This window comes from Nuphar pumila, chromosome 4 (assembly GCF_984573655.1).
Source record: "Nuphar pumila chromosome 4, dmNupPumi1.hap1.1, whole genome shotgun sequence".
Lineage (NCBI taxonomy): Eukaryota > Viridiplantae > Streptophyta > Magnoliopsida > Nymphaeales > Nymphaeaceae > Nuphar > Nuphar pumila.
In genome coordinates this window covers 27,074,181-27,101,375 of record NC_143252.1, presented here as the reverse complement: position 1 = coordinate 27,101,375, position 27,195 = coordinate 27,074,181, and the positions used below count along the sequence as shown (strand labels likewise).

General features: G+C 35.8%; 1 protein-coding gene across 9 annotated transcripts in view; it reads left to right on the top strand.

The window, feature by feature from the left end:
* The window catches only part of LOC149839727 (putative sulfate transporter 4.2), a 179,958-nt gene that overhangs the window by 109,247 nt on the left and 43,516 nt on the right, over nucleotides 1–27,195 (top strand). The gene's annotated exons all lie outside the window — the stretch shown is intronic.

Below are 27,195 nucleotides of genomic sequence, written 5' to 3'. Positions count from 1 at the left end.
TAGTGGTGGGCTAAGATTTTCTTTGCTTTTATGGTGTATCACCCAATTTTCATATTGTGTACATGCTATTCAAGTTAGGTGTACCATATAAAAAATGAACTTGAACAGAACTAAGATTTTCATATAAATACACGGGCATGCATGCTCACACGCACACACATATACAAGCTTTCTCTGTTTACCTTTTCTGGTTTGGTTTTAAACCACTACTTTTCTGTTTTTCACAGATTATATTTTGGGCTTCATTATTGCTCCTAGTGTCATTATTTTAGTTTACATTTTCTTGTATAACATATTCTTTCTATGAAAAATTCTTTTGGCGTGTGGAGTTAGGGTCTGTCACTTTAGCCAGCATGTGACTCGAGATTGTAATGAAGTATGCGGAAAAATAAAGAATGCTAAAAGCATTCCCAATGACCAACAATGGTCCAATACACAAGAGAGATAATAGCCAAGTCCACTATGGGACAACATAAACAAGCCTTGAAAAGGCACAAACTAAAAATAAATACTCTTTATTGAAAGAGAGAGCTCTTAAACATGAAAAATACAAAGGGGTTCACCCCTATTTATACACCCACAATGGCTCTCAAAATAAGAGCCAAAAGGGGGCTCCCATAGAGTCGTTGGGAGCCCCCAACGGTCACAAATGTGATCATTGGGGGCCCCAACGACTCTACGTGGGCCCCCTTTTTGGGTTGGGTTTTGAGCCACCAATAAAAAAATAAAAAATAAAAAACAAAAATACAAAAAATAAAAGAAAAGAAAAAAAGAAAATAGTTGTTTACTAAAACAACTATGTGAAAAGTCGATAATACCCCTATCAGGTATTATACATATATATATATATATATATATATATTTGTCTATAAATATATATATATATGTATATATATATTTATAGACAAATATATATATATATATATATATATATGTATAGTTACATATATTTTAACACCCCCCCCCCTCAAACTTTACGGGGAGATGACCGAAAGTTTGCAAAGAAAAAACGTGAAGCGGGGAGCAAGAAGAGCTTTAGTGAAAAAATTCGCTAACTGATATTTTGATGTGACATGGCCGAGTAACTGTTTCGCGTAGGTACTCATCACGAACATAGTGGCAGCCCATCTCTATATGTTTGGTGCGCTCATGGAAGGTGTGATTACTGACAATGTAAATGATACTTTTGTTGTCACAACATAGCTTTGATGCACCTGGAATGTCAATCCCCATATCTTTGAGAAGGCTTGGAAGCCAAATAAGTTTCATTGTAGTAGTTGTCATAGCCCGATATTCAGCTTTAGTAGAGGATAACGAGACTTTGTGTTGCTTCTTGCATCTCCAAGCAATTAAGGAATCTCCTAAAAAGACACAGAAGCCCGAAGTTATGATTCTATCATTAGGGTTACCTCCCCAATCTGTATCAGTATAAGCAAGTAAATCCAATGAAGAAGATGAGGATAAAAATAGCCCTTTAGGTATGGTGTTTTTGATGTATTGAACGACCCAGAGTATGGCACTCATGTGCACAATTGTAGGAGCATGCTGAAATTGGCTAGCAGAGTGAACAACATGAGCGATGTCTGGTCTGGTGATAGTAAGATATGTGAGAGATCAATGAGTTGTTTGTAGGGTCTGGGATCTTCTAGAAGAACCCCATCCTCTAACCTTAATTTTGCGTTAATTACTTCTGGAGTCTCCACCTTTTTATTATCTAAAATTCTAGATTTAGTACATATATCTGCAACAAGCTTCATCTGTGACAATATATATCCTCGGGCAGAATATGCAACTTCAATGTCGAGAAAATATCTAACCTAAATCAGACATGTCAAAACTATCTTTTAACATATTTTTAACGTTAATAATACTAATTTGATCATTTCCTATGATAATCATGGCATCAACATAAAGTAATAAGATAACAATACTATTACTTGCACTTTTGATAAATAGAGCAGTGTCAATATAACATGAACGAAATCCTAATTTAATCATGATATCACTAAATCGATTATACCAAGCCTTGGGGTCTTGTTTAAGACCATATAAGGCTTTTAAAAGTTTAAGAGTTTGACCTTGTCCAATATTAACTCCGGGTAGTGGATCCATGTATACTTCTTCATTTAGATTTTTATTTAGGAATGCATTTTTCACATCAAGTTGATATATAGGATATTTTTTGGTTGATGCGACAACTATTAAGGTTCTAACACTTGTCATTCTAGCTACAGGGGCAAATATTTTCTCATAGTCAATTTCATATTCTTGCGAATATCCCTTAGTTACTAATCTAACTTTATATCTTTCCAAGGATCCATCGCTTTTGGTTTTAACCTTAAAGACCCAGCGACATCCAATAGATTTTTTTATGTAGAGGAAGCTTGACTATTTCCCAAGTATTAGCCTTTTTTAGAGCATCTAATTCTTGCTAGAAAAAGATCTTGAACACAAGAGGTTAAAAAATGAACCGATAAATACGCACATAAGGTGCGAATACACAAAGCCACTAAGGGGTAACCGTAAGCACATTAAGTGCAAGCACACAAACCTATAAAGGGGAAGAGCCAAAATAACTTATATCTTCATTGAGGTGAGAGTTAAACTCTACAGAGAAATGAGGGCGTTGCACCCCTTTATATACAAGAGGAAAAGGGAGAGAGAGAGGGAGCCATTGGGGCTCCCACTAGGTAGACGTTGGAGAGCCCCAACGTCTACACAAGTGGGGGGCCCAATGGTCCCAAGTTGAAAAAATAGAAAAATAAAAAATACAAAATAAAAAAAATAAAAAAGTAGAAAACCCTAAAAATAAAATTACATGGTGAAAGGACCAAAATACCCCTATCAGGTATTTTGGATAAAATCAAATATATATATATATATATATATATATATATATATATATATATATATATATATATATATATATTAACACGCCTCCTCAAACTTTGCGTGGGGAAACAAAAAGTTTGAAAAAAATACAAGAGAGAATTTCAAGTCTTTAAGAGTCTTCAATAAAAACACCATCTTTATAGCATATCAGTGAAATTGGAAACTATCATCCTTCAATTGGTCTTAACGGGGAGCCTTCAAATGTCTTCAATAGTGATCATCCCCAAGCACTTTCTCGGATGGTCTATATCAAGGATATTCTTCCATCTCATCTTTAAGATCCTGTGACACAAATCAAGGAGCTCAAAGTATACAAAAAAATATATATATAATTTGAAACTAAGTAAGATATATCAACTCATTTTTCAAGTGATCATAACATTGAGCATTAAAGAACATATGATTCAGTATGCAAAAACAAAATAATGATGCCCAACCACTTAAAAACATTGAATCAATTAGAAGCAATTAAATCTAGATTGAATCATGCAATAATTTAGTATTGAAAGAAGTGTCATATAGACCATCTTTTAAGAACCTATACTTGAAAATAAACAAAAATGAGAAAATTCTAATAAGTGCCCAAGCGTAATAGCTATTATGAGCATATGCATACGATATCATGTAATGAATTAATACTAGAATAAGTCACTTATGGACACACACACTTCAATCAAGTATATTACTTAGCCTACAAGAAGCAAAATCAAGTATAGAGCAATTCTCTTGAGAGAGATTTTTCAAAAGGAAATGCTTAAAAAAACATGATAAAAGAAGGTATGAACCTTACACTAGAACAAAGTGTAAAAATACATGCAAGTCCACTTATGGGATAATACAAAAATATATCCTTTTGATACTAAAAACATGTGCTCATACAAATTGTGCAAAATATGCAGACAACCATTTTTTCACATAAGTTAAGGAATCTCATCATAGAGTTTGCAAATTAATTGATGATGACAAATTTGAAAAATGCACAAACATTTGCAAATTTCAACACTAGTTTATCCACTACAAGCAATCACCTCAAGTGACTAGACCAAGGCTATAAGTATAATGCTACTAAAGGGCTAAAGACACACACGAAGGTGTGTATAAACATCTCTTGTCTACATATAATGATACTTGAAGTGAGTGTATCAGCTACTAGAGTAAGAGTACAACAGTCAACCATGGGCTAAAAGTCACACACAAAAGTGTAAACAAACATCTCTTGTCTATATATAATGACACTCAAAATCAAGTATGTTCAACGACTAGAAAAAGAGTACAAAGTCAACCATGGGCTAAAACACACACGAAGGTGTGACTAAACATCTCTTGTTTACATAAAATGACACTTAAAATGAGTGTATCAGCGACTAGAACAAGAACACAAAAACCAACCATGGGCCAACATCACACACAATGGTGTGAAACAACAAGCCTTGACTACATATAATGACATACAAAACAAGTGTATCAACTACTAGATCAAGAGAACAAAGCCAACAATGGGCTAAAAACACACACGAAGGTGTGAACAACATTTCTTGTCTACATAAGGTGACACTTAGATAATAGGCATAGAAGGAGAAAGTCAATTGAGGTAAAAAGACTTGTAATGACAAACACTAATGCAAATAAAATTATCAATTTTAAACATATTTTGAAACACTATGGCTTTAAAAACAATATATATCCATCACAGGTACTCATAATAAAGAGCATCCATAGTAAAATCAATGGCCAAAGAGAAACCGAGTGATACCACACACTCATAATCAGAGAACGTAAAAGAGTCAGTTTGAGTCAAACCACATGTGACAACTAAAACTGACCTAAACCGAGGTGCCCATAACTCACCTCAACAAACATCTCTGATTTAACAATAATGTTAAGATATGTGCATTCATATATATTCATATAATTATATATGAATGTATAAACCTATGTAAACCGAAATACCCATCAAGGGTATTTCCGTCCTTTCACTAGATAGGCGTCAGCCCATTAGGGGCTGATACTTTGCTTTTTGTATATTTTTTTTCACTTTTTTACTTTTTCATTTTGTCTTTATTACTTTTTCATTTTTTGTCTTTTGTGATTGGGACAACTCCATATAGCTGCTGGAGCTGCCCCAACAGTCATAAATATGACCGTTGGGTGCAGCCCCAACAGCCATATGGGGCTGCCCCATATGTATCCTCATGTATTATAAATAGGTCTCTCTAGACCTTGTATTTTCATCTCTTTTGAGAGTGTCTCTATGCAATATCAAATTTGTTAGACCCTTGTGTGGGTGGTTTGATGATTCAATCAAGTATGCTACTTGATTGAAAGTGTGTTCTTGCATGTGTATTGTATTCAATCCATTTCATTACATGGTATCAGAGCATAGGTTTGTATATCATTGTGAGATGAGTTTATATCATGGTTGCCAGTTGAGGAAGCAGGAGCAGGAAGCGATACGGGAAGCGGGAGTGGGAAGCGAGGCACTTTCAAAATTTTAGGAAGCGGGGAAGCGTGGGACCACTTAGGACCGATTCGGGAAGTGTCTCGGAAGCGACCTAGGAAGCGTCTCGGAAGCGACCTAGGAAGCGTGGGGGAAGCGAGGGGGAAGCGAAAAAAATAAAAAATAAAAAATAAAAAAATGGAAAAAAACAGGGGAAGCGAGGGGAAGCGTGGGGAAGCGAGGAGGAAGCGTGGGGGAAGCGTGATGGAAAGCACGCTTCCCATTAAAGGGAAGCGCGTCCCCCATTAAAGGGAAACACGTCCCCCATTAAAGGGAAACACGCTTCCCAAAAAAGGGGGACGCTTCCCCCCACGCTTCGGAAGCGCGACGTTTCGCGCTTATGAAGAGCTCTTCGGGGAAGCGCGCTTCCCCTTTTAGCTAGGCGCTTCCGGTAACCCTGGTTTATATCATGAAAACCCTTTATACTCTCACTTGCATTATGCGTGTCTTCATTTCTACTTTATGTGTATCATGAGTATGTTCACACCATTCATGTTCATTGACAAGGTCAAAAAGGAACGAGTAGTCATAACTTTCTTGGATTTTCTCTTTGCAAAAACCAACTTCATTTTCAAGAAAAGTGACATTTTGAGAAACATACAATTTGTTTCTTTCAATGTCATAATATCTATAACCTTTTTGGCTTTTGCCATAGCCTAAGAAAACACAAGAGATTGCTTTTGGAGACAATTTTTGATGAAACATTTCTTTCGCCATGAATAATGATTTAGAAGCTTTGGAAAAGGCCAAAACTTGGGAAATCCAAAGATTACCTAAAGGAAGGAAAACTATAGGATGTAGATGGGTGTACAAAATAAAAACCAAATGTGACGGAGCATTAGAACAATATAAAGCTAGGTTAGTAGCCAAGGGATACATTCAAGAATATGATATTGATTATGATGAGACGTTTGCTCCCGTTGCTCGAATGACAACTGTTAGAACTCTCATTGCTATAGCCTCGATTAAAAAATGACCTATATTTGAAATGGATGTAAAAAATGCTTTCTTGAATGATAATCTAGACGAGAAAGTTTACATGGATCCTCCACCATGATTGAATTTAGTACATGGGAAAACTCTTCGGTTGCGTAAAGCCTTGTATGGCTTAAAACAAGCTCCCAAAACTTGGTATGATAGGTTCAGCAATGTAATGACTCAACTTCATTTTAAAACTTGTTTTACTGACACTGCGTTGTTTATTAAGTCTTTCAATGCAGGGATGGTGATCTTGTTACTTTACGTAGATGATATATAACACAGGAGGTGATACACAGGGAGTTAATCATATCAAATATGTGCTTAAGGCCAACTTTGATATGACAAATCTTGGTTTTTGAGGTATTTTCTTGAAATAGAAGTTGAATGCAGGGATGGTGATCTTGCTACTTTACGTAGATGATATATAATCACAGGAGGTGATACACAGGGAGTTAATCATATCAAATATGTGCTTAAGGCCAACTTTGATATGACAAATCTTGGTTTTTTGAGGTATTTTCTTGGAATAGAAGTTGCCTACTCACCGCGTGGTTATTTTTTGTCACAGACTAAGTATGTAGCAGAGATCATTGAACGATCCAGACTTTCGGATGAAAAACGGGTTGATACTCCAGAGGTTATAAATGCCAAAATGAAGAAAGATGATGAAGAGCCTCTATAAGATTCAACCCCCTACAGACAAATGATTGGAGCTTTGTCTTGTCTTTTCATTACTCGTCCAGATATCTCCCATGCTATTCACTCTGTTAGCCAATTTCAATATGCTCCCACTACAATACATATGAGTGCTGTAATAAGAATTGTTAGATATATTAAGAATTCCATTAATCATGGATTGTTTTTGTCATCTTCTTCCTTGTTAGAAATCATTGCATATTCTGATTCTGACTGGGGAGGGAATGTAAATGATAGACGCTCAACTACTCATTTATGTGTATTTGTAGGTGATTCCTTAATTTCATAGCGATGTAAGAAGCAACAGGAAGTGTCCCTTTCCTCCACTGAAGCTGAGTATCATACCATGACAACGACCATATCTGAGTTAATATGGGTGTGACAACTTCTAGCTGACCTGGGAATTCACATTGCAGAACCCTACCGACTATGCTGCGACAACAAGAGTGCGGTCTACATTGCAAGTAATCATACATTTCATGAGAGGACAAAGCATATTGAAATAGATTGCCATTATGTTCATGAAGAATTTCTGAAGAAGACCATCATATTGCCTTACGTTCCCTCAGAATACCAACTGATAGACTTCTTCACTAAAGCGCTTCCGTTACCTCGGTTTCATTTTCTACTTGGCAAACTCTCGGTTATCCCACCATGAGTTTGATGGGGGGTGTTAAGATATGTGCATTCATATATATTCATATATTTATATATGAATATATAAACCTATGTAAACCGAAATACCCCATCAAGGGTATTTCGGTCCTTTCACTAAATAGGCGTCAGCCCATTAGGGGCTGATACTTTGCTTTTTGTATTTTTTTTTTCACTTTTTTACTTTTTCATTTTGTCTTTTTTACTTTTTCATCTTTTGTCTTTTGTGACTGGGACAACTCCATATAGCTGTTGGAGCTGCCCAACAGTCATAAATATGACCGTTGGTGCAGCCCCAACAGCCAGCCATATGGGGCTGCCCCATATGTATCCTCATGTATTATAAATAGGTCTCTCTAGACCTTGTATTTTCTTGTCTTTTGAGATTGTCTCTATGCAATATCAAATTTGTTAGACTCTTGTGTGGGTGGTTTGATGATTCAATCAAGTATTCTACTTGATTGAAAGTGTGTTCTTGCATGTGTATTGTATTCAATCCATTTCATTACAAATAATACGGCAAAAAAGGGATTGATTCATCATATAACTTGTGATGGACAACTTAAGTGCCATAAAAGGCAAAAAATACTCTTAAAAAGACATTCTTTCAAATACGCAATGCCATGTGAAAGAACCATTTTGGGATAATCTAAGAGTCAAATCAAGTTTTAGCTATGCAATTATATGCACAACAAGTGCAATTTAATGCAAAAAATCTTGAACAAATCATGGCCAGAGTAGGCATCCTTTAATAGAGATGATAGAATTAAGAAGTTTGAAAATCTCATGTGGAAAAAGTCGCACACAAAAGAGAAGTTTACAAACTTGCAATATTAGGAGAAAATCCAAACTAAGGGATTAAAGCTTGTAGAACAGAATGAAATTCTACAATTAGACCTTCAAAAGTTTACAACCTATGTCACATGGGTGTAGGTGCGGGTGCGGCGCAATTTCAAAAATTTTGGACACGAGGACTCGGCTATATATATATATATATATATATATATATATATATATATATATATATATATATATATATATATATATATATATATATATATATATATATATAAGACTCGGTCAAAGTTGTGCCCATTAGGGGACAAGTGATGAGTTGTGAAGCCTGATTAAGGGTTTTTTTCCTTACAGGAGGGGGGGGGGGGGGGTTCCCCAGTGCGGGTCCCGCTGCGCGGTCAGCGGGCGGGGGTCCATAAGCATTCATACATTGACCAAAATGACCCTGGGTGTATTGACCGCACCCAGGGTCTGGTTGACCGAGTCCGAGCTGCACCCGTGTTCGCACCCGTGTCGGTGCGTGTCGACGAGGGTGCGTCGACCTTGGAGCCGAGTTCGTGTGACATAGCTTACAACAAAACTTCCCAAAAGAACCATCAAGATTCTAAAAAAAAATCCTTCACAAACCAAAACTTCGAAGGATCTTTACAAACATTCTTCTAACAAGAACCGTGGAAGTCTCACAAATAGTATTCACCGACAAGAACTACAACACTAAAAAACGAGTATGCAAAGCAAAGTGGAAAGATAAAAAACTTAATTCAAATGGGAGAAATCCACACTCAAGAATTACTAGAAGCATTCATACATTAATTACACAAAGAGTAACAAAAGTGCACTAAAACACACAAACAAGACTAATAAATGAGAGAACCTCACAAAAAGTGATTAGGTTACAAATGAGAGTCAAGTGCATTAAGCAAAGACCAATAAGACTCATTAGCAATAAAAAACATGATTTTCGAAGTTAGAACCAACTCATAAGTCAATCACGAAACAATTATACGAAAAGAGAATGTAACAAGCATTAATCTAGTCAAATAATGGTCATGTATAAAGCTTACAATGAGACACAATTGAAGCTAATCATATTTGAGATTCTTAAGAAAAACATCACTACATAAGAGAGAAATCTCAAAAAAAATAACAAGTCAGGATTATTCCTTTTAATAAATAAGGCAAGTGTAGTTTTAAATCAAATATTGCTCAAATATATATGAAATGACTCATTAAGTAAACTTTGTTGATCATATTATAGAAATTTCATGGACGGTCCAATTATATGTCAAGGGTTCCCGAAAACACACAATATTATAAAAAGCCATATACAAGACTTTGAGTGGATAGGCACAAACATGTAAGAAATCTCTAATAAGCATCCTTTCACTACCCATAATATACAATAGCAATTATGGTTTTTGTAGAAAAGTATGTGAATTATCACAATCTTTCATATACTAAAAATTTCAATCTCATCCCAACTTTCTTTAAGAACTTCCCACACATATTAATTCATGCTTTCAAAGAACGTTAACATTATAACTTCAAAGTACCAAAGTTATTTTATAAAAATTTAAATTCAAAGAGTCAAATATTTTATCACAACCACGTATGTCCATCAATACAAAGCTTTAAATCACATGCAAGACTTGAAATCAACAATATAATCATAAAAACTCCTAAAGCCATACACACGAGTTCAAGTAAGATTGACATCAAATTATGCTTGGAAGATAAACATGATAAACGACCCATTAAAGCAAATTTTGAGCAATCATATATCTAGAAAAACAAGTTCATCGATTTAAAAATTATCATTTAAAAAATTTCAAAACATGTGAATAAGTGAAATGTGATGTGCGAAAAAGTAAGGGTTCAATGAAGACCCAAATAACACAAGTACTTAATGTGCAAAATACATTTTGATTTAAAAAACATAATGACAGAGGAAACACATGCATATAAATGATCAAGAAAGTAGCTTTATAATGCATGATACTTCAAGAAAAATAATACATACCGAATAACTTCAAGAAAGAGAAGAGAAACAACGAATACTTCACCATTTTTCTTGAAGTTTCTTGGGTGACATGCTTACCGATGCACCAAAGAACAACTCGATCACTGCCTAGCTCTGATACCATGCTAGAAAAAGATCTTGAACACAAGAGGTTAAAAAATGAACCGATAAATACACGCATAAGGTGCGAATACACAAACCCACTAAGGGGTAACTGTAAGCACATGAAGTGCAAGCACACAAACCCACAAAGGGGAAGAGCCAAAAGGCTAAAATAAATTATATCTTCATTAAGGTGAGAGTTAAACTTTACAAAGAAATGAGGGGGTTGCACCCCTTTATATACAAGAGGAAAAGGGAGTGAGAGGGAGCCATTGGGGCTTCCACTAGGTAGACGTTGGGGAGCCCCAATGTCTACACAAGTGGGGCCCCCAATGGTCCCAAGTTGAAAAAATAGAAAAATAAAAAATACAAAAGAAGAAAAAATAAAAAATAAGAAAATAAGAAAATAAGAAAACCCTAAAAATAAAATTACATGGTGAAAGGACCAAAATACCCCTATCAGATATTTTGGAAACAATTATATATATATATGTATATATATGATACATGTCTATATTTTAATAATTCTATCTTCATTGCTTCAATCCAATGAGGTAGAGTTTTGGCTTGATTATAATGAGTGGATTCATAATATGAGTGTAAGGCTATTAGGCTGCGAAAGTATTTCCAACATGATACTACAAACAATATTACAATATTCTTGAAAATAAATGCGTATACAAACGCCCAACAAGAACACTTGAAACACTTGTGCACACAATGCACAACACAAACTGCAAATGCACAAATACGAACCCAAAAGTCATAAGTTCCACTAACACAAGCTTGGGCTATAATCCCAAAGCCTTACAAATACAAGGGGAGAAACCCTTATTTATAGGGCAAGAGAGAGCCTTGGGAGGGGCTCCACACATAGTCGTTGGAGGGGGTCCAACGACTAATGTGTTGCCCCCCCCCAAGGTAAGGTACATTGTACAAAATAATAAAAAAAGATTTTAAGGAAAAAAGAAAAAGAAAAAGAAAAAGAAAAAGAAATTGCAAAAATAAATTACAATCATATTTAAGAAATTGAATATGCGTAAAAAGACTAAACTACCCCTACAACTATAATTAGAAGAAATATATATTTTATATATATAATAAGTAGATACATATATATTAATATATGTATATGTATTACTTTATATATATAAAATATATATAACATTACATGATTTGATTACATAATTTAACACCCCCCCCCCTTAAACTTAGGGCAGGATGACCGAAAGTTTGCTAAGAAGGAAGTTGAAGCGCGGAGCACACAAAGCTTTAGTGAAGAAATCCGCCAACTGATATTCTGATGTGACATATGGAAGGTCAATGACTCCTTTGAGATACGCCTCACGAACATAATGACAATCCATTTCTATGTGTTTGGTCCGCTCATGGAAAGTGTGATTCTTAGCAATATAAATCACACTTTTGTTGTCACAACATAGCTTGGTGGGCCCTTCTATTGTGATCCCCATATCTTCCAACAACTGATGGATCCATATAATTTCCATAGTAGTAGTCGCCATGACACGATATTCTACTTCAGTTGATGATAGAGACACCTTTTACTGCTTCTTACATTTCTATGAAATCAACGAATCTCCTAAGAACACACAAAAACCAGTGGTGGAGTGACGGTTATTTGGGTCACCTTCTCATTCAGAGTCAGTATATGCAATTAATTTTAAATCAGAGCAAGAGGATAAGAAAACTCCCTTATTTAGAGTGTCTTTTATGTATCTTACGACTCGTAAAATAACACTCATGTGAACGGAGGTTGGTGCATGCTGAAACTGACTTGCCGTATGAACTGCATGTGAGATATCTGGTCTTGTAATACTCAGGTACATCAACGATCCTACAAGCTGTCTGTAGGGAGTAAGATCAGAGATAAGAACACCATCATCAATCTTCATTTTAGCTCCTACTATAGCAGGAGTTTCACAAATCTTATCATCAGTAATACCTGACATGTTAATAATCTCAAACACAAGCTTAGTTTGAGACAAAAAATACCCTCTATGAGAGTAAGCTACTTCAATACCCAAAAAATAAGTTAGAAAACCCAAGTCAGACATTTCAAACTTATCTTTTAAAATTGATTTAATGCTTTTAACCCCTTTAGAATCACTTCTGGTTATAAGCATATCATCCACATATAGAAGTAAAATAACAATCCCTGCATTAGATTTCTTAACAAATAAAGTTGTATCAGTAAAGCAAGATGAAAAGCCATTTTCTGTCATTACAGAGTTAAACCTATCATACCAAGCCTTAGGGGCTTGTTTTAAGCTATAAAAGGCTTTCCTAAGGTGAAGCACCTTTCCTTTGGGAATCTCCATTCCAGGTGGAGCATCCATGTAAACCTCTTCATTCAAATCACCATTTAGAAAAGCATTTTTAGCATCCATTTGATAGATGTTCCATTTGTTGATAGAAGCAGTAGAGATGAGACATCAGACAGTTACCATTCGAGCAACAGGCACAAAAGTTTCTTCATAGTCAATCCCATATTGTTGACTATACCCTTTAGCAATTAATTGAGCTTTGTATCTCTCCAGAGATCCATCGCTCTTAGTCTTAACCTTAAATACCCAACGGCAGCCTATGGTTTTCTTTCCAATATGTAGAGTTTGGAATTCCCATGTCTTTGCTTTCCTAAGAGCAGTGAATTCATTTTGCATAGCTTCTTGCTATTCTATACATTTTTTAGCTTCTTCAAAATTCCTTGGTTCAAAGTAAGAGTGAATAGCGCTAAGACAAGCCCTATATCTGGGTGAAAAAGAATCAAATGAGACAAACCTAGAGGGTACTCTTCTACTTCTCTCAGTGCTTCGTAGATCATTTGTTGATCTAGAACTACTAGGTTCACTGTATTTTTCAATAGAACTCCTGAAATTACTTCTATTTCTATGGATATATGTTATAGGTTCTCTTAAATCTTCTTGATTACCATGTTGAGGTACCAACGGAAGAGGAGGGGAACTATCCTCATTTTCATTGATGTCATTAGGAGTAAGAACATCATCACTATCCTCATTGTCATCATCATGAGCTTACATTTCAAATAGGAAAGAATAATCCATATTATCTTCACATGATTCACCTTTTTCAAAACAATTAACATTTTCCAGAAAACTCACATTTCTGGATACATACAACTTATCATTCTTGATATCATAACAACGAAACCCCTTATGGGTTTCGGAATATCCAAGAAAAGCACGGGGAATCGCTTTAGGTGAGAGCTTATCGTTCTTATCAGTAAGAACAAAACATTTACAACCAAATATTCTTAATCGACTATAGTCAGGTTCTTTAGTATAGAGTTTTTCAAAAGGCGAGATATTGTTCAAGTTTTTAGAGGGTAGTCCCCCCGCACCCGCACCCATGTGACATATGGTTTAATGTGACCCGACTTATAGCAATGATGACATATAATCATCTTTCTTCCTCCACTATTGTTTCCATGTTTTCTAAAATGGGGTGGTTTATAGGTTTGGATACGGCAAGCACTTTATCAATGTTCTTATTCATGCCAAGCCTAGTTTCCTCTTGTGTGATTTCGGCAATGACGTCTTATATTGGTGGAAAAATAGATCTATGGAGAAGTGATGACCTCACTTGCTCAAATTTGGCACGTAGCCCAAACAAAAATTGGAACAATCGATCTTGTTTCATTTGTTTTTGCCTTAGTTCAACATCCTCCATAACTACCCATTTTGGCTCTAAAAGAGTCAACTAATCCCATAATGGGTTTAATGCAGTATAATAATCTTGTATACTTGAATCACCTTGTTTGGTGGTTCTAATTTTTTCTTGCAAAAAATATGCTCTTGCAAGGACTTTTTAGGTATACATACCCTTTATAAAGAACCAAGCCTCATTGGCTTGGCGAAATTTAGCTATATTAGCAGATACCTTGAGTTTGACATTGTTCATAAACCAAACAAGGATTTTGGCGTGGTTGCTCTCCCAATCTTCTACTTTCCTTTGGTGGTCTTTAATGGCTTTGAGGCGAGCATCTCCCTCAAGAGCCTTTTCTTAATCTCCTTCAATCTTGGTGAGCTCCAATTGAGGTTCCGGAATAGAACTCATTACATAACCCCAAAGTTTTTTACCTTTGAGGATGTTTTCCATTGTCGATGCCCACATCATATAGTTCTTTCCATTGAGCTTGAAGGATAGATCGATTTTGGTCTCCATGATGCCACCAAAGTGTACGAGGAAGAGATACAAAGAATGCGAAGATAAATTTCACGCTTCTTCCTTTAAGGACCGAATGGCTATGATACCATGTAATGAAGTATGCAAAAAAATAAAGAATGCTAAAAGCATTCACAATGACAAACAATGGTCCAATACACAAGAGAGATAATAGCCAAGTCCACTATGGGACAACATAAACAAGCCTTGAGAAAGGTACAAACTAAAAATAAATACTCTTTATTGAAAGACAGAGCTCTCAAGCATGAAGAATACAAAATGGTTCACCTTTATTTATACACCCACAATGGGTCTCAAAAGAAGAGCCAAAAGGGGGCTCCCATAGAGTCGTTGGGAGCCCCCAACGGTCACAAATGTGACCGTTGGGGGCCCCAATGACTCTATGTGGGGCCCCTTTTTGGGTTGGGTTTTGAGACACAAATAAATTTTTTTTTTTAAAATGTGACCGTTGGGGGCCCCAATGACTCTATGTGGGGCCCCTTTTTGGGTTGGTTTTTGAGACATAAATAAAAAATAAAAAACAAAAATACAAAAATTAAAAGAAAAGAAAATAGTTGTTTACTAAAACAACTATGTGAAAAGTCGATAATACCCCTATTGGGTATTATATTATGTACCCATTTTTCCTATCTTTTGAAAAATTATTTGTTTTTTAAGGTTTTTTTTATTTCCTTGTTTTATGCTTGCTAATTGGCAAATGATTGAGCTCTTTGAACTTTTTTTAGTATATGGGGTTATTTAAAAAAAAATGTAAACTTAAGTATTGTCCTTTTCTTGGGTATAATTGCGTTCATATTTGTGCTAATTAAATATTTTATTAAATATTTTTATAAGGTTTATAATATTTTTTTGATTTTATGAAATGATATTTATACATGTGTGAGCACTTTATAGTATTTAGAGATTTTAATATTAAATCATGTTTTTTTCATGCATGACATGTTTTCTTATGAAAATCATACTATTATCATGGCTGAGTTTGTAATACATACTCTTGTATTGAGTGTATTAGGCACTTTTGCGTGTATTTCAACGTGCATTCGATCTATAGGATCATATTGTGATGCATGTGTTCTTTGGATATTTGTTTTTCTTCATGCATATGTTGTGTATTTTGTAAGATTAATAAAATTAATACTTTTTATTTGTGTGTGCTCTCTTGCCTTATTGGCTTGTGTTTATGCCTTTGTGGCTTTGTATGTGCCCACCTTCTAATTCATTAAAATTAATATTTTAATTATGTACTCTTTTGCATTAATGGCCTTGTTTGTGTCCTTAGTGGCCTTGAGTGCTTCCATTGCCCTTGGGTGGCTTGTGTGTTTTTAGCCCTAGTGGCATTGTGATTATTCCACTCTTGACTATTTCCCTCTTGAATTACCTTTCATTTGTCTTGCTTGTAAGGTTATATGTCTTGTGAAAAAATTGTTACATATTATTGTGAGACTTATGTATGTCTTATTTGTGGCTTCTCATAAGGATATGCTTGTGTCTTGTTTTGCATGTGATTTCTATTAAGATAGTGTATATATATACACTATTTATGTCATGTAATTTTTTTTTGAGTTAAGGGTATTTTGGTCTTTTTCCCTTGTAATAAAATAATATTTAGGGACTATATGTAGCCCTTTTTTTTCTTAGTTTTTTATTTTTCTTTTTTTTGTCCTTGACCAAAAAGACCAAGGCTCTTTGGTCAAAGAACAAAGAGCTGTTGGGAGCTGCCCTACGATCATTATTTATGACCGTTGGGAGCTCACAACAGCTCTTTGGAGATCCCATGTGGTCTCCCCTAAAAGGGGAATTTTGTGTATAAATTAGGGGTTGACCCCCTCTTAATTTGTTGTAGGCTTGTATTACGCATTTGATCAATAATGACTTATATTTTACATTCTTGTGTATTTCTCTTTTGCCTTATTGATCTTTGTATTGTCCCATAGTGGACTTGTGTACGTGCACTTGTATGATTGTGATCTTGTAAGCCGTTAGTGGCTAGTGTTCTTAGTGCTTCCACATATTTCATTACATGGTATCAAAGCCATGGTATTCTTGGACTTATGTAAGGTTGCCATCAAGTGATTGTGTTCGTGGCTAAGTGATTGTGCTCTCCTCTTCTCATTTCCACTTTCTTCCTCTCTTGCTCACGCAATGGAGACCAAGATTGATCTCTCATTCAAGCTTAATGGAAAGAATTGCATGATATGGGCTTCCACTATGAAAAACAATCTCAAGGGGAAAAAGCTTTGGGGTTATGTGATAAGGCACTATCCCCGAACCTCAATTGAAGCTCACAAAACTAGAAGGAGGTCAAGAAAAAGCCTTCGACAGAGATGCCCGTGCCAAGGCTATCGAAGATCATCATAAACAAGTGGAAGATTGGGAGAGAAACCATGCGAAAATTCTTGCATGGTTCATGAACAATGTCGAACTTAAGGTATGTTCAAACATTGCAAAATTTCTAAAAGCCAATGAAGATTAATTTTTTATGAAGGGTATGTATACCCAAAAGGATCTTGCAAGAGCATATTTTTTGCAAGAAAAGGTTAGGACCACCAAGCAAGGTGAAATGAGTATCCAAGAGTATTATAGTGCTTTGAATCCCGTATGGGATGAATTAACACTTTTAGAGCCTAAGTGGGTTGCTATTGAAGATGTGAAACTTAGGCAAAAACAAATGGAACAAGAGAGATTTTTTCAATTCTTATATGGGCTTCATCCCAAATTTGAGTAAGTTAGATCTTCTCTTCTACATAAATCTACTCATCTTCCTCTAGAAGATGCTATTGCCGAAATCATTAAAGAAGAAACTCGTCTTGGTATAGGTAAAAGTTGTGAGGAAGTCTTGGGGGTATCTAAACCTGGCAACCATGCGAAGACCTATAAGCCTCCACACTTTGGGAGGCAAAATAACTATAGTAATTATAATAACTATAGTGGTGAAAGAAAAAATGATTATTTGTCATCATTGTAATGAGTTGGGTCACGTTAAACTCGCTTGTCCTAAGTTGAATGAAACCTTCAAGTATAAGGTTGCTTCCGTTGAAGAATCCATTCCTAAGAAGGAAGAAGAAGGCAAAAGTGGAGCGGATCTTAAAGACACACTTGGTCAAATATCCATAACACTTCAACAAATTCTTAACGCAATTTTTTCTATATCAGGTGCCGCCGTCGCCTCCTCATCTTCACTCAGTATGTACTCTTGGATTTTAGATTCGGGAGCATCTTTCCATATGACTCCTCATGAGTATATGCCTTATCCAATATATGCACAAATTCAAATTTATCTTGTGTTTCTACAGCTGATGGAACCATTTTGAAAATTAAGAGTATAGGAACATTAGATTCTAAAAATTTTCAAACTTTTCTTGTTCCAAAAGTTAGCGTTGTTCCCTAACTAAATTTAATTTTTTTTTTGTTTTTCAAATTACTGACCATAGATGTGAAATATCTTTTTCATCTAAGGGTTGCTTTGTGCAGGATCTCCGGTTCGGGAAGCGGATTGGGCAAGGCCATAGGAAGGAAGATCTTTACTTTATGGACTCTTTGTCTATTTAAAATCATTTTGTTCTTATGTCCAAAATAAGGGTATTGAAACTTGACATAAAAGACTTGGACATCCAAGCTATTCTAAAATGTATCTTTTTCTTTTTTGGGACAATTTTTGTAATAAAAAAGATATGACTTATAAAGATTGTATTCTTGGAAAAATGAAATCTATCTATTTTCAAATAGAACCTTTGTCTCTACTAGACCTTTTGAATTGGTGCACTCAGATGTATGAGGTCTTTCTCTGGTTATATTTAAAGGTGGTTACTCATATTATATGACTTTTATTGATGACTTTACTAGATATGTATGGGTTTACTTCCTTAATCTTAAGTCAAAAGTTTTTTCCTTCAAAGAATTTCATATAAAAGTTAAGAATCAATTTCAAAGGAATATATCTATTCTTAGATCGGAATCGGGTGGGGAATATCTATCCAATGAATTTCAAAACTATTTAAAGCAAAATGGGGTTTGCCATCAAAGATCTTGCCCTAAGACACCACAACAAAATGGGCTACCAGAAAGAAAACAATCATATAATTGAAACCGCTAGAACTTGACTTATTTCTAAAAATATTTCCAAAAACTTTTGGGTCCAAGCCGTTTTAACTTCCATCTCAGAAAAAGCAAATACCAAAAGTTTTTCATGATCCTCAACTTAATATTTTATTAAAAACTAAGTATGCAACACAATATATTAAAATATCATGAAAAACATGCCATGCGACTAATAAAATAACATAATCATAAATACCACAAAAATGATCAACAAGAAAAACACCTAATGTCATAATTATTGTCCCACAAAGGACTATAAAAGATATTTATTAAAGTGAATGACTTTCCATAAAAAATTATGCTCAAATATCAATATAAAAATTATTTATTCATAAGTTAGATCATAATTTTTAACACTTCATATGCTACTTTTAATACACCAAGAGTAAAGAGAAAAATTATACACAAGTTTAAGCAAGATTTCATGCGATCGTATTTGTGAAATACACACAACACCATTATTTTAAAATATATAACAAACTTTAAAAAAGAAGAAGAACAAAACAAAGTTCAATAATAAATATGAACATGATTTGACATTTATAATCATGACTTGTTCAAATAAAGCATTTTTTGAAAAATTAAAATTCAAACATGATTTCAAAAAACATACATATATCTAATTTCACAAGATTAAACAAATAAACCTTATAAAAACAACTCCAACGATAATTTTAAAAAATATTTAAAGTTTTTTAATATATATATATTTAAACATAAAGAAAATAAGTACTTTCTTATGCATAATACATGAAATAGATAACATAAGTGTTGAGACTAAGAGGTTTTTAGTAAATAAGTTTTTTCTAAACTAGAGGTTATTAGAATCTTATTCTTTAATGAGGGACATGGGTGTAATTTTGTTCCTTGGACTATCTCTATTTAATATAGAGATCAGCCCTAATTATGAATTAGAAGTTCTTTCTCTGCAGCCGTCCCTCTCTCTCTCTCTACCTTTCTCTCCTCTCTCTCCTCTCTCTCTCTCTCACTTTCTCTCTCACTTTCTCTCTCCACCTGTGTTGCTGTGCATCTCTCCATACTTACAACATGGTATCAAAGCCGTGTCCCCTCCTGGGATACAGTTGTTGATCGTGGGTTGTGTAATGTTGCTGTGGCTGATCGTGGAAAACTGCAGCAAGCTGCATCATGTATCGTGAAACGTGGAAAGTGGCTGATCGTGGAAGCACTCAGATCGTGGGTCGTGTGATGCCATCACCTATGTGTGGGTCGTGTGATGCCGCTGGTTTGATTTGATTCTCTGTGTTGTCGACACAGATTTTTACATAAAAAAAAAACCTATATTGGTACCAGGTGTGTATTAATTTTCTTTTGTGAGATCTGATGGCAGATCTGGTCCAGATCTGTTATCAGATCTGAGGAGCATCGTGAGAGTGTTTTCTGCTGTCGTAATGGGTGTGGCAGCTGATAACGGATGTCTTTCTGTGTGGTTGTGTGATCGAGATGTGCTGCGACTGGGATTTGTTTACGCCATTTGGGATAGAGATCTGCTGCTGCTGTGATCTGTTTATCGTGTCCTTGTCGTGATTTGTTTTTGTATCCTGTTTTTTAACTGTCGTGATTTCAGCATCTCGTGATACCTTGATTCCTGCTGGGTATATTTTCTGCTGTCGTGATTTTTTATGTGAAAGACGCATATTAGTTTTGGTATCCGATATGCTGTCTTGAAATTTATTTTTCCAGAAATTCTGTCGTGGAAACAACAAGATTGTTTCTTTGCTGTGTTGGAAAATATCTGCTGTGTTGGAAAATATCATGCTTATGTGAAATTTTTAATGATTGTCGAGGGATTCTGTGTTGAAGTATAGATGATGGTCGTCGGTTCGGGCTGATGAGTGATCATCACATACGCTATTGTATGTGTTGTATTGTGGGAACCTTGTCTTTTGAAGTGGGATTCTATCTTGGGCACTGTGGTACCAAAAAGGGCATCGAGTACTACTGCTACTTGTTGTCGTAGTGGCGGATGTGTGATGGTAACACACTCTAAGTCATGTTGGATGTGTGATCTTGATTTACAACCTATGGCCATCTGTGGTTGAGGTGGAAGGTTTTGGTCAAGTTTCTTTAAAATTATATTTGAAGTTTGGATCTGAACAGTCGAAGGTTGTGTATCTCAGATTTCATTGGTGAAGTCAAGCCTTGATATAGTCGGGCTTGTAGTTGATTGTGGGTATGCGCGTGTGGTTGCTCCTGCATTTTGTGAATCAAGCCCATTAGTTTATATTATGGCTCAAGTGGTTAAATCAGATGCAGATTCCTCCAATGATTGTGTAACTCTTAGCAGGGCTGAATATGACGAGCTCCTTGCTTTACGATCATCCAATTCGAAGTCTTCTGTTGCAGAAGTTGTGTGCTCGGCAGGTAATGGCCAATCGGCTCAAGGTGGTAGGTGGGTCATTGATTAAGGATTTGTCTATGTTTCCTCTCAGCCTCCCTCAGTTTCTTTTCAGTGTGAAACATGTCAATTGGGAAAACATTGTCGAAGCTCTTTTCCCTCCAGTCAGAGTCCATCAAGTCAAGGATTGTTTGATCTTCTTCATGTAGATGTGTGGGGTCCGAGTAGGATTCCGAATAGGTCTCAGTGTCGTTATTATCTAGTTATTGTTGATGACTTCTCGAGACTATCGTGGGTGTTCCTGTTAAAAGATCGGTCTCAAGGTCCTGTCATCCTTAAATCTTTAATTGCAGGGATAAAAACTCAATTTGACATTTGTGTTAAAATTGTTCGCACTGATAATGCTCTTGAGTTTAAATCCAAAAACTTACTTCAATTCTACTCTGTTAATGGGATTCAACCTCAATTTACATGTCCACATACCTCCCAGCAAAATGGGGTGGCTGAGAGGAAACATAGACAAATCCTTAATGTTGCTCGGTGCCTTATGATTCAATCCAATATGCCTGCTACATACTGGGGCGATGCGGTTTTGACAGCCGGGTTTCTTATAAATCGCATGCCGTCAAGTTCTGTAGAAGACCAAATCCCAATTCAAATTCTCCATCCAGAGGCTCCTCTCTTTCCTATCCCCCCTAAAGTTTTTGGATGTGTGTGTTTTGTGCATAAGCTGGGTCCTGATCGAGATAAACTTGCTGCGCAGTCTATTAAATGTGTTTTCCTTGGGTATCCTAAGAACCAAAAAGGATATCGTTGCTATGACCCTATATCTCATAAAGAGTATGTCAGTGCGGACGTTACCTTCTTTGAGTCTATTCCTTATTTTTCGAGTACTACTCCAAGGTTACAAGAGAGTCAGGGTGATGTTTTTCCTCTGCCAATTCCCCCTTTTCCTTTAGAGTCGTTCGCTCCAAAGCCTGTGGCTCCATCCTCTGGGGAGTCTTGATATAGAAACCCTCCTATAGTGTATACTCACAGGTTACCACCTACCTCCATGCCCCAATTATCTCCTTCTCCTGAGGCAAGTATCTCTGAGCATACTGAAGTTTCTGCTATTGATGAGGATCTTCCTATTGCTCTGCGAAAAGGGAAAAGACAATGCACCCTTCATCCCATTTCTCAGTTTGTTTCTGAAGTTAATCTTGGGGCTTCAATGAAGAATTTTATCTCGGCTTTGTCTGCCTCCTCGGTTCCGCTTCATCACAGTCAGGCTCTATTCGACCCCAAATGGATGCAGGCTATGCAGGATGAGATGGATGCCCTAAGGTCTAGGGGCACTTGGGATTTGGTTGATCCTCCAACTGATGCAGATATTGTTGGTTGCAAATGGGTATATACCATTAAATATAACTCGGATGGGTCAATTGAACGGTACAAAGCCCGGTTGGTTGCAAAAGGGTATACTCAGACTTATGGTGTTGACTTTTTTGAAACTTTCTCTCCAGTTGCTCGTCTTGGCACTATTCGTCTTGTTCTTTCTGTTGCTGTGCACCATGGATGACCCTTGTTTTAGTTGGATGTCAAGAATGCCTTTTTGTATGGGGATTTGCATGAAACTGTCTACATGCAACAACCCCCAGGCTTCGAGGTTCAGGGGGAGTGTAAGAAGGTGTGCAAGTTGAAGAAGGCGATTTATGGCCTGAAGCAGAGTCCAAGGTCATGGTTTCACAAATTGTTTGAGGTAATGTCGAGTTTTGGCTTTGTCAGGTCAGCTTCAGATCACTCCTTGTTCATCAAGAAAACCAGTGCAGGAATTGTCGTTATGGTGGTATATGTCGATGACATCATATTAACAGGGAGCAGTGCCCAAGATATATCTGCCACAAAAGATCATCTTCAGAAACACTTTGTTACTAAAGATCTTGGTCACCTTCGATATTTTCTGGGGATCGAAGTTGCAAGAAACAAAGAGGGCCTAGTGTTGTCTCAAAGAAAGTATGTGTTGGACTTATTAAAAGAGACTGGAATGCTAGGAGCCAAGCCAGCTAATATTCCAATGGATCCCAAAACTCACATGTTCGATGAGAAGTCTGAGTATGTGGACAGTGCCAGCTTTAGATCCTTGGTGGGTAAGTTGCTATATGTGACTGTTACTAGACCCGTCATTTCATTAGCTGTGAGTAAAATCAGTCAGTTCATGGACAAACCTACAAAAGTTCACTGGGATGCAGCTATGATGGTTATTCGGTACTTAAAGGCATCTCCTGGTAAAGGACTGTTATTTAAACGAAATCCATCTTTGGACGTTGTTGCTTACACTGACGCAGATTATGCAGGATCTGTTGAAGATAGGAAGTCAACATCTGGATTTTGTGTGTTTGTGGGAGGAAATCTTGTTACCTGGAGGAGTAAGAAACAAACCGTTGTAGCCAGGTCGAGTGCTGAATCTGAATACCGAGCAATGGCCCAGACTGCAGCTGAAATTATGTGGGTAAAATCAGTCTTGACCGAGCTTCAGGAGAAAGTATCCCTACCTATGTTGATGATGTGTGACAATAGAGCTGCAACATATATTGCCAACAATCCAGTGTTTCATGAAAGGACTAAGCATATTGAAGTTGACTGTCACTATGTTCGCGACTTGGTTCAGGCTGGGTATATCTGCACCGATCATGTATCTTCCGAAGATCAAGTAGCTGATGTTTTTACCAAAGCCCTGGCGAGACCAAATTTCTCAAAGTGTTGTGACAAGCTGAGCATGATTGATATCTATGCTCCAGCTTGAGGGGGAGTGTTGAGACTAAGAGGTTTTTAGTAAATAAGTTTTTTCTAAACTAGAGGTTATTAGAATCTTATTCTTTAATGAGGGACATGGGTGTATTTTTGTTCCTTGGACTATCTCTATTTAATATAGAGATCAGCCCTAATTATGAATTAGAAGTTCTTTCTCTGCAGCCGTCCCTCTCTCTCTCTCTACCTTTCTCTCCTCTCTCTCTCTCTCTCACTTTCTCTCTCACTTTCTCTCTCCACCTGTGTTGCTGTGCATCTCTCCATACTTACAACAATAAGAAATACTTAAAGATATAAGATACGTACCAGGTCTAGATTTCCCTTGAATCCAAGCCACACAACGATCCTTGATACTCGCAAAGTTGTCAATACCAACATATGAATTGTTGATTGAGAATCACTTGAAAATCTGACACCATACAGATAGCTTATCGGGGCGTTGTCTTATCTTTTGATTACAAAATTTAACACAACAAGCCAGTTTCAGCATGCTCCTACTTCTGTTCACATGAGAGCGATTTTACACATTATTAGATATATTAAGACTTTCATTTGTCGAGGCCTTTTCTTATCTGCTTCTTTATCTTTAGATTTGCTTCTCTATCTTTAGATTTAACTGCTTATTCTGATGCTGATTGGAGAGGTGACCCGAATAATCGACCCTCAACCACGAGTTTTTGTGTTTTCTTAGGTGACTCGTTGATCATGTGGCGATGCAAGAAGTAGCAGAAGGTCTCTCTCTCCTAACTGAAGCAGAATACCGCACCATGGCTACAACCACTATGTAGGTGGTTTGGCTAAGAAGATCGTTGGTAGATATGGACATTCAGATTAAAGGAGCATCACAAATGTGTTGTGACAACAAAAGTTTCATCTACATCGCCAGCAACCAAACCTTTCACCAACGAACCAAACATATTGAGATGGACTGTCACTATGTACGAGAGGAGTATCTATGTGGCACTATTGATTTTCCCTGTTACTTTAGAATATCAGTTGATGGATTTCTCTACTAAACCTCTCATTGCTCCTAGATTTCACTCTCTTATGCAAACTTTCGGTTATCCAACCATAGGTTTGAAGGGGGAGTGTTAAAAATACATATATGTATTTATCTATATATAAATATCTATCTATCTATATATATATATATATATATATATATATATATGAGTGTAACTAGGGTTAGGATTAGTTAGTTTAATTCTAGCTAATGTTTGAGTTTGAATTAGTCAACACTTGTTGACTAGTCAAACAAAGAGCTGTTGGGAAGGCCCAACGGCTAGGCCTCTCCAACAGCTCTTTTGAGCTCCCCACTCTTGTGTAAAGCCTCTCTCTTTTGTATTGCTTCTTGCCTGGATTTCCTTTGAATAAATAATATTTTTTATTTGTGAGTGTTCCTTGTGTGCCCATTGAGCGGGTTTTGTATGTGAGCCCATTTTGTGGTGTTTTCGGTGGATTTTATTGTGATCCTTTTTTGTATCCACTTTGGTGATTTAGAGAACATTGTTGGAGGTTATCATTTCCTTACAGTTTGCTTCTTGATAGTCTATATTGATAGGAGATTATAATTTTGGTCCCCAGTAATTTAGTATTTTGTTTCTACCTTTGGAGATATGATCTTGTGAATATGGGTATTTGACTTATTGGACTTTTGAGAAATGGTTTCAAAGTTATCTTAGTATTTCATAGTTCTTGTTTGATGGGTTATGGTATCTCTTAATTATTTCGAAATATTTTGAATTAAGTTTTCTAGTGTATCTTTCTTTTAAATTATTAACTCTTGTTTCAATGATTATTAAAAGTGTTTTTGAAAGATTTCTAAATAGTTTTTCTTTTCTTTTCTCATGATTGTGATTTAAATGATTATTGTGTTTTCTATATATTGTATTTTCTTGTGTTTTGGTATGTTTAACCATTCTCTCCATATGTATATATATCTAATATTATAATTATTTTATTTATTTATATATATATATATACACACACACACACACATAGTGTTATAATCCTTTTGTTGTAGTTGTTGCTTCCTCATTTCAGGAACTAAGGGAAGTCGTAGATTGAGCCAAAGTACCGTGGAAATTTGAAGATTAAAGTGCTTGAAATTCTAATGATAATTGAAGTTTGAAGAAGCTTTGGAACTTGAATATCTCCTCTTGAAGATTATTTATAGAGGCATTTGAAGACCTTTTCTTATCTTGTTTTTGCAAACTTTTGGTTTTTCACCATAAGTTTGAAGGCGGGTGTTAAGATAAATGTAATATTGTGGTTTAGTTACCGAGGTATACTTATCGGTGCTTCCTTTGTATTTGCTATTTTGTGTATCCTTTTTGTTTTCTAGGTATACCTTTGGTATACCTATTAGGTATTTTGTATTTAGATTAAGTATACTTAAATGTATACTTGTAAGGTAAGAATAGGTAATTTTTAATTTGTATTTGTATGTTTATTTTTTAGTCATTATTTAATGACTAATATTTTTGTAATTTTTATTTTTGGTCAAACTGTTTCGACCAAGCTAGCCATTAGGACTATGCCTAACAACTAGTTGGAGGGAGGTCCAACAGTCAACTAGCCATTGGACCTCCCTCCAACTAGCCGTTAGGTCTCTCTCTCTCTCTCACTCTCTTATATAAAGGGTGTGTATGTATGTGTTTAGGTGAGAGAGGATGGATGTATATTGAGTGTGTGCATGAGTGTTGTAGTGAGGTTTTTCTTGTATAATTTTTGTGTTTATTTCACATTAATAAAATATTTAACTTTGTATATCTTGTTTCTTCTCTTGTATTTGCATCATAATTGGCAAACCCGGTGAGTCAACTTGGGAATCGCTCGAGTCACCCCGGATCGGACCCCAACCGGGTCACCGATTGAGGACTGCTGATCCACATGCCTCTTATGTGTTTTTTTCTTGTATTTTGTGATTTCAATGCATAATTCCCATAAAAGAATACTTATTATAAGAAATTATATGTTTTTAAATCATAAATATTAACAATTATATATAGTTGAATACTTATATAGCTTAGTCATTGAAGTCATGTGCTAAATTTAGTGATTATACAATATGAATTTTGTTTTTTTTTT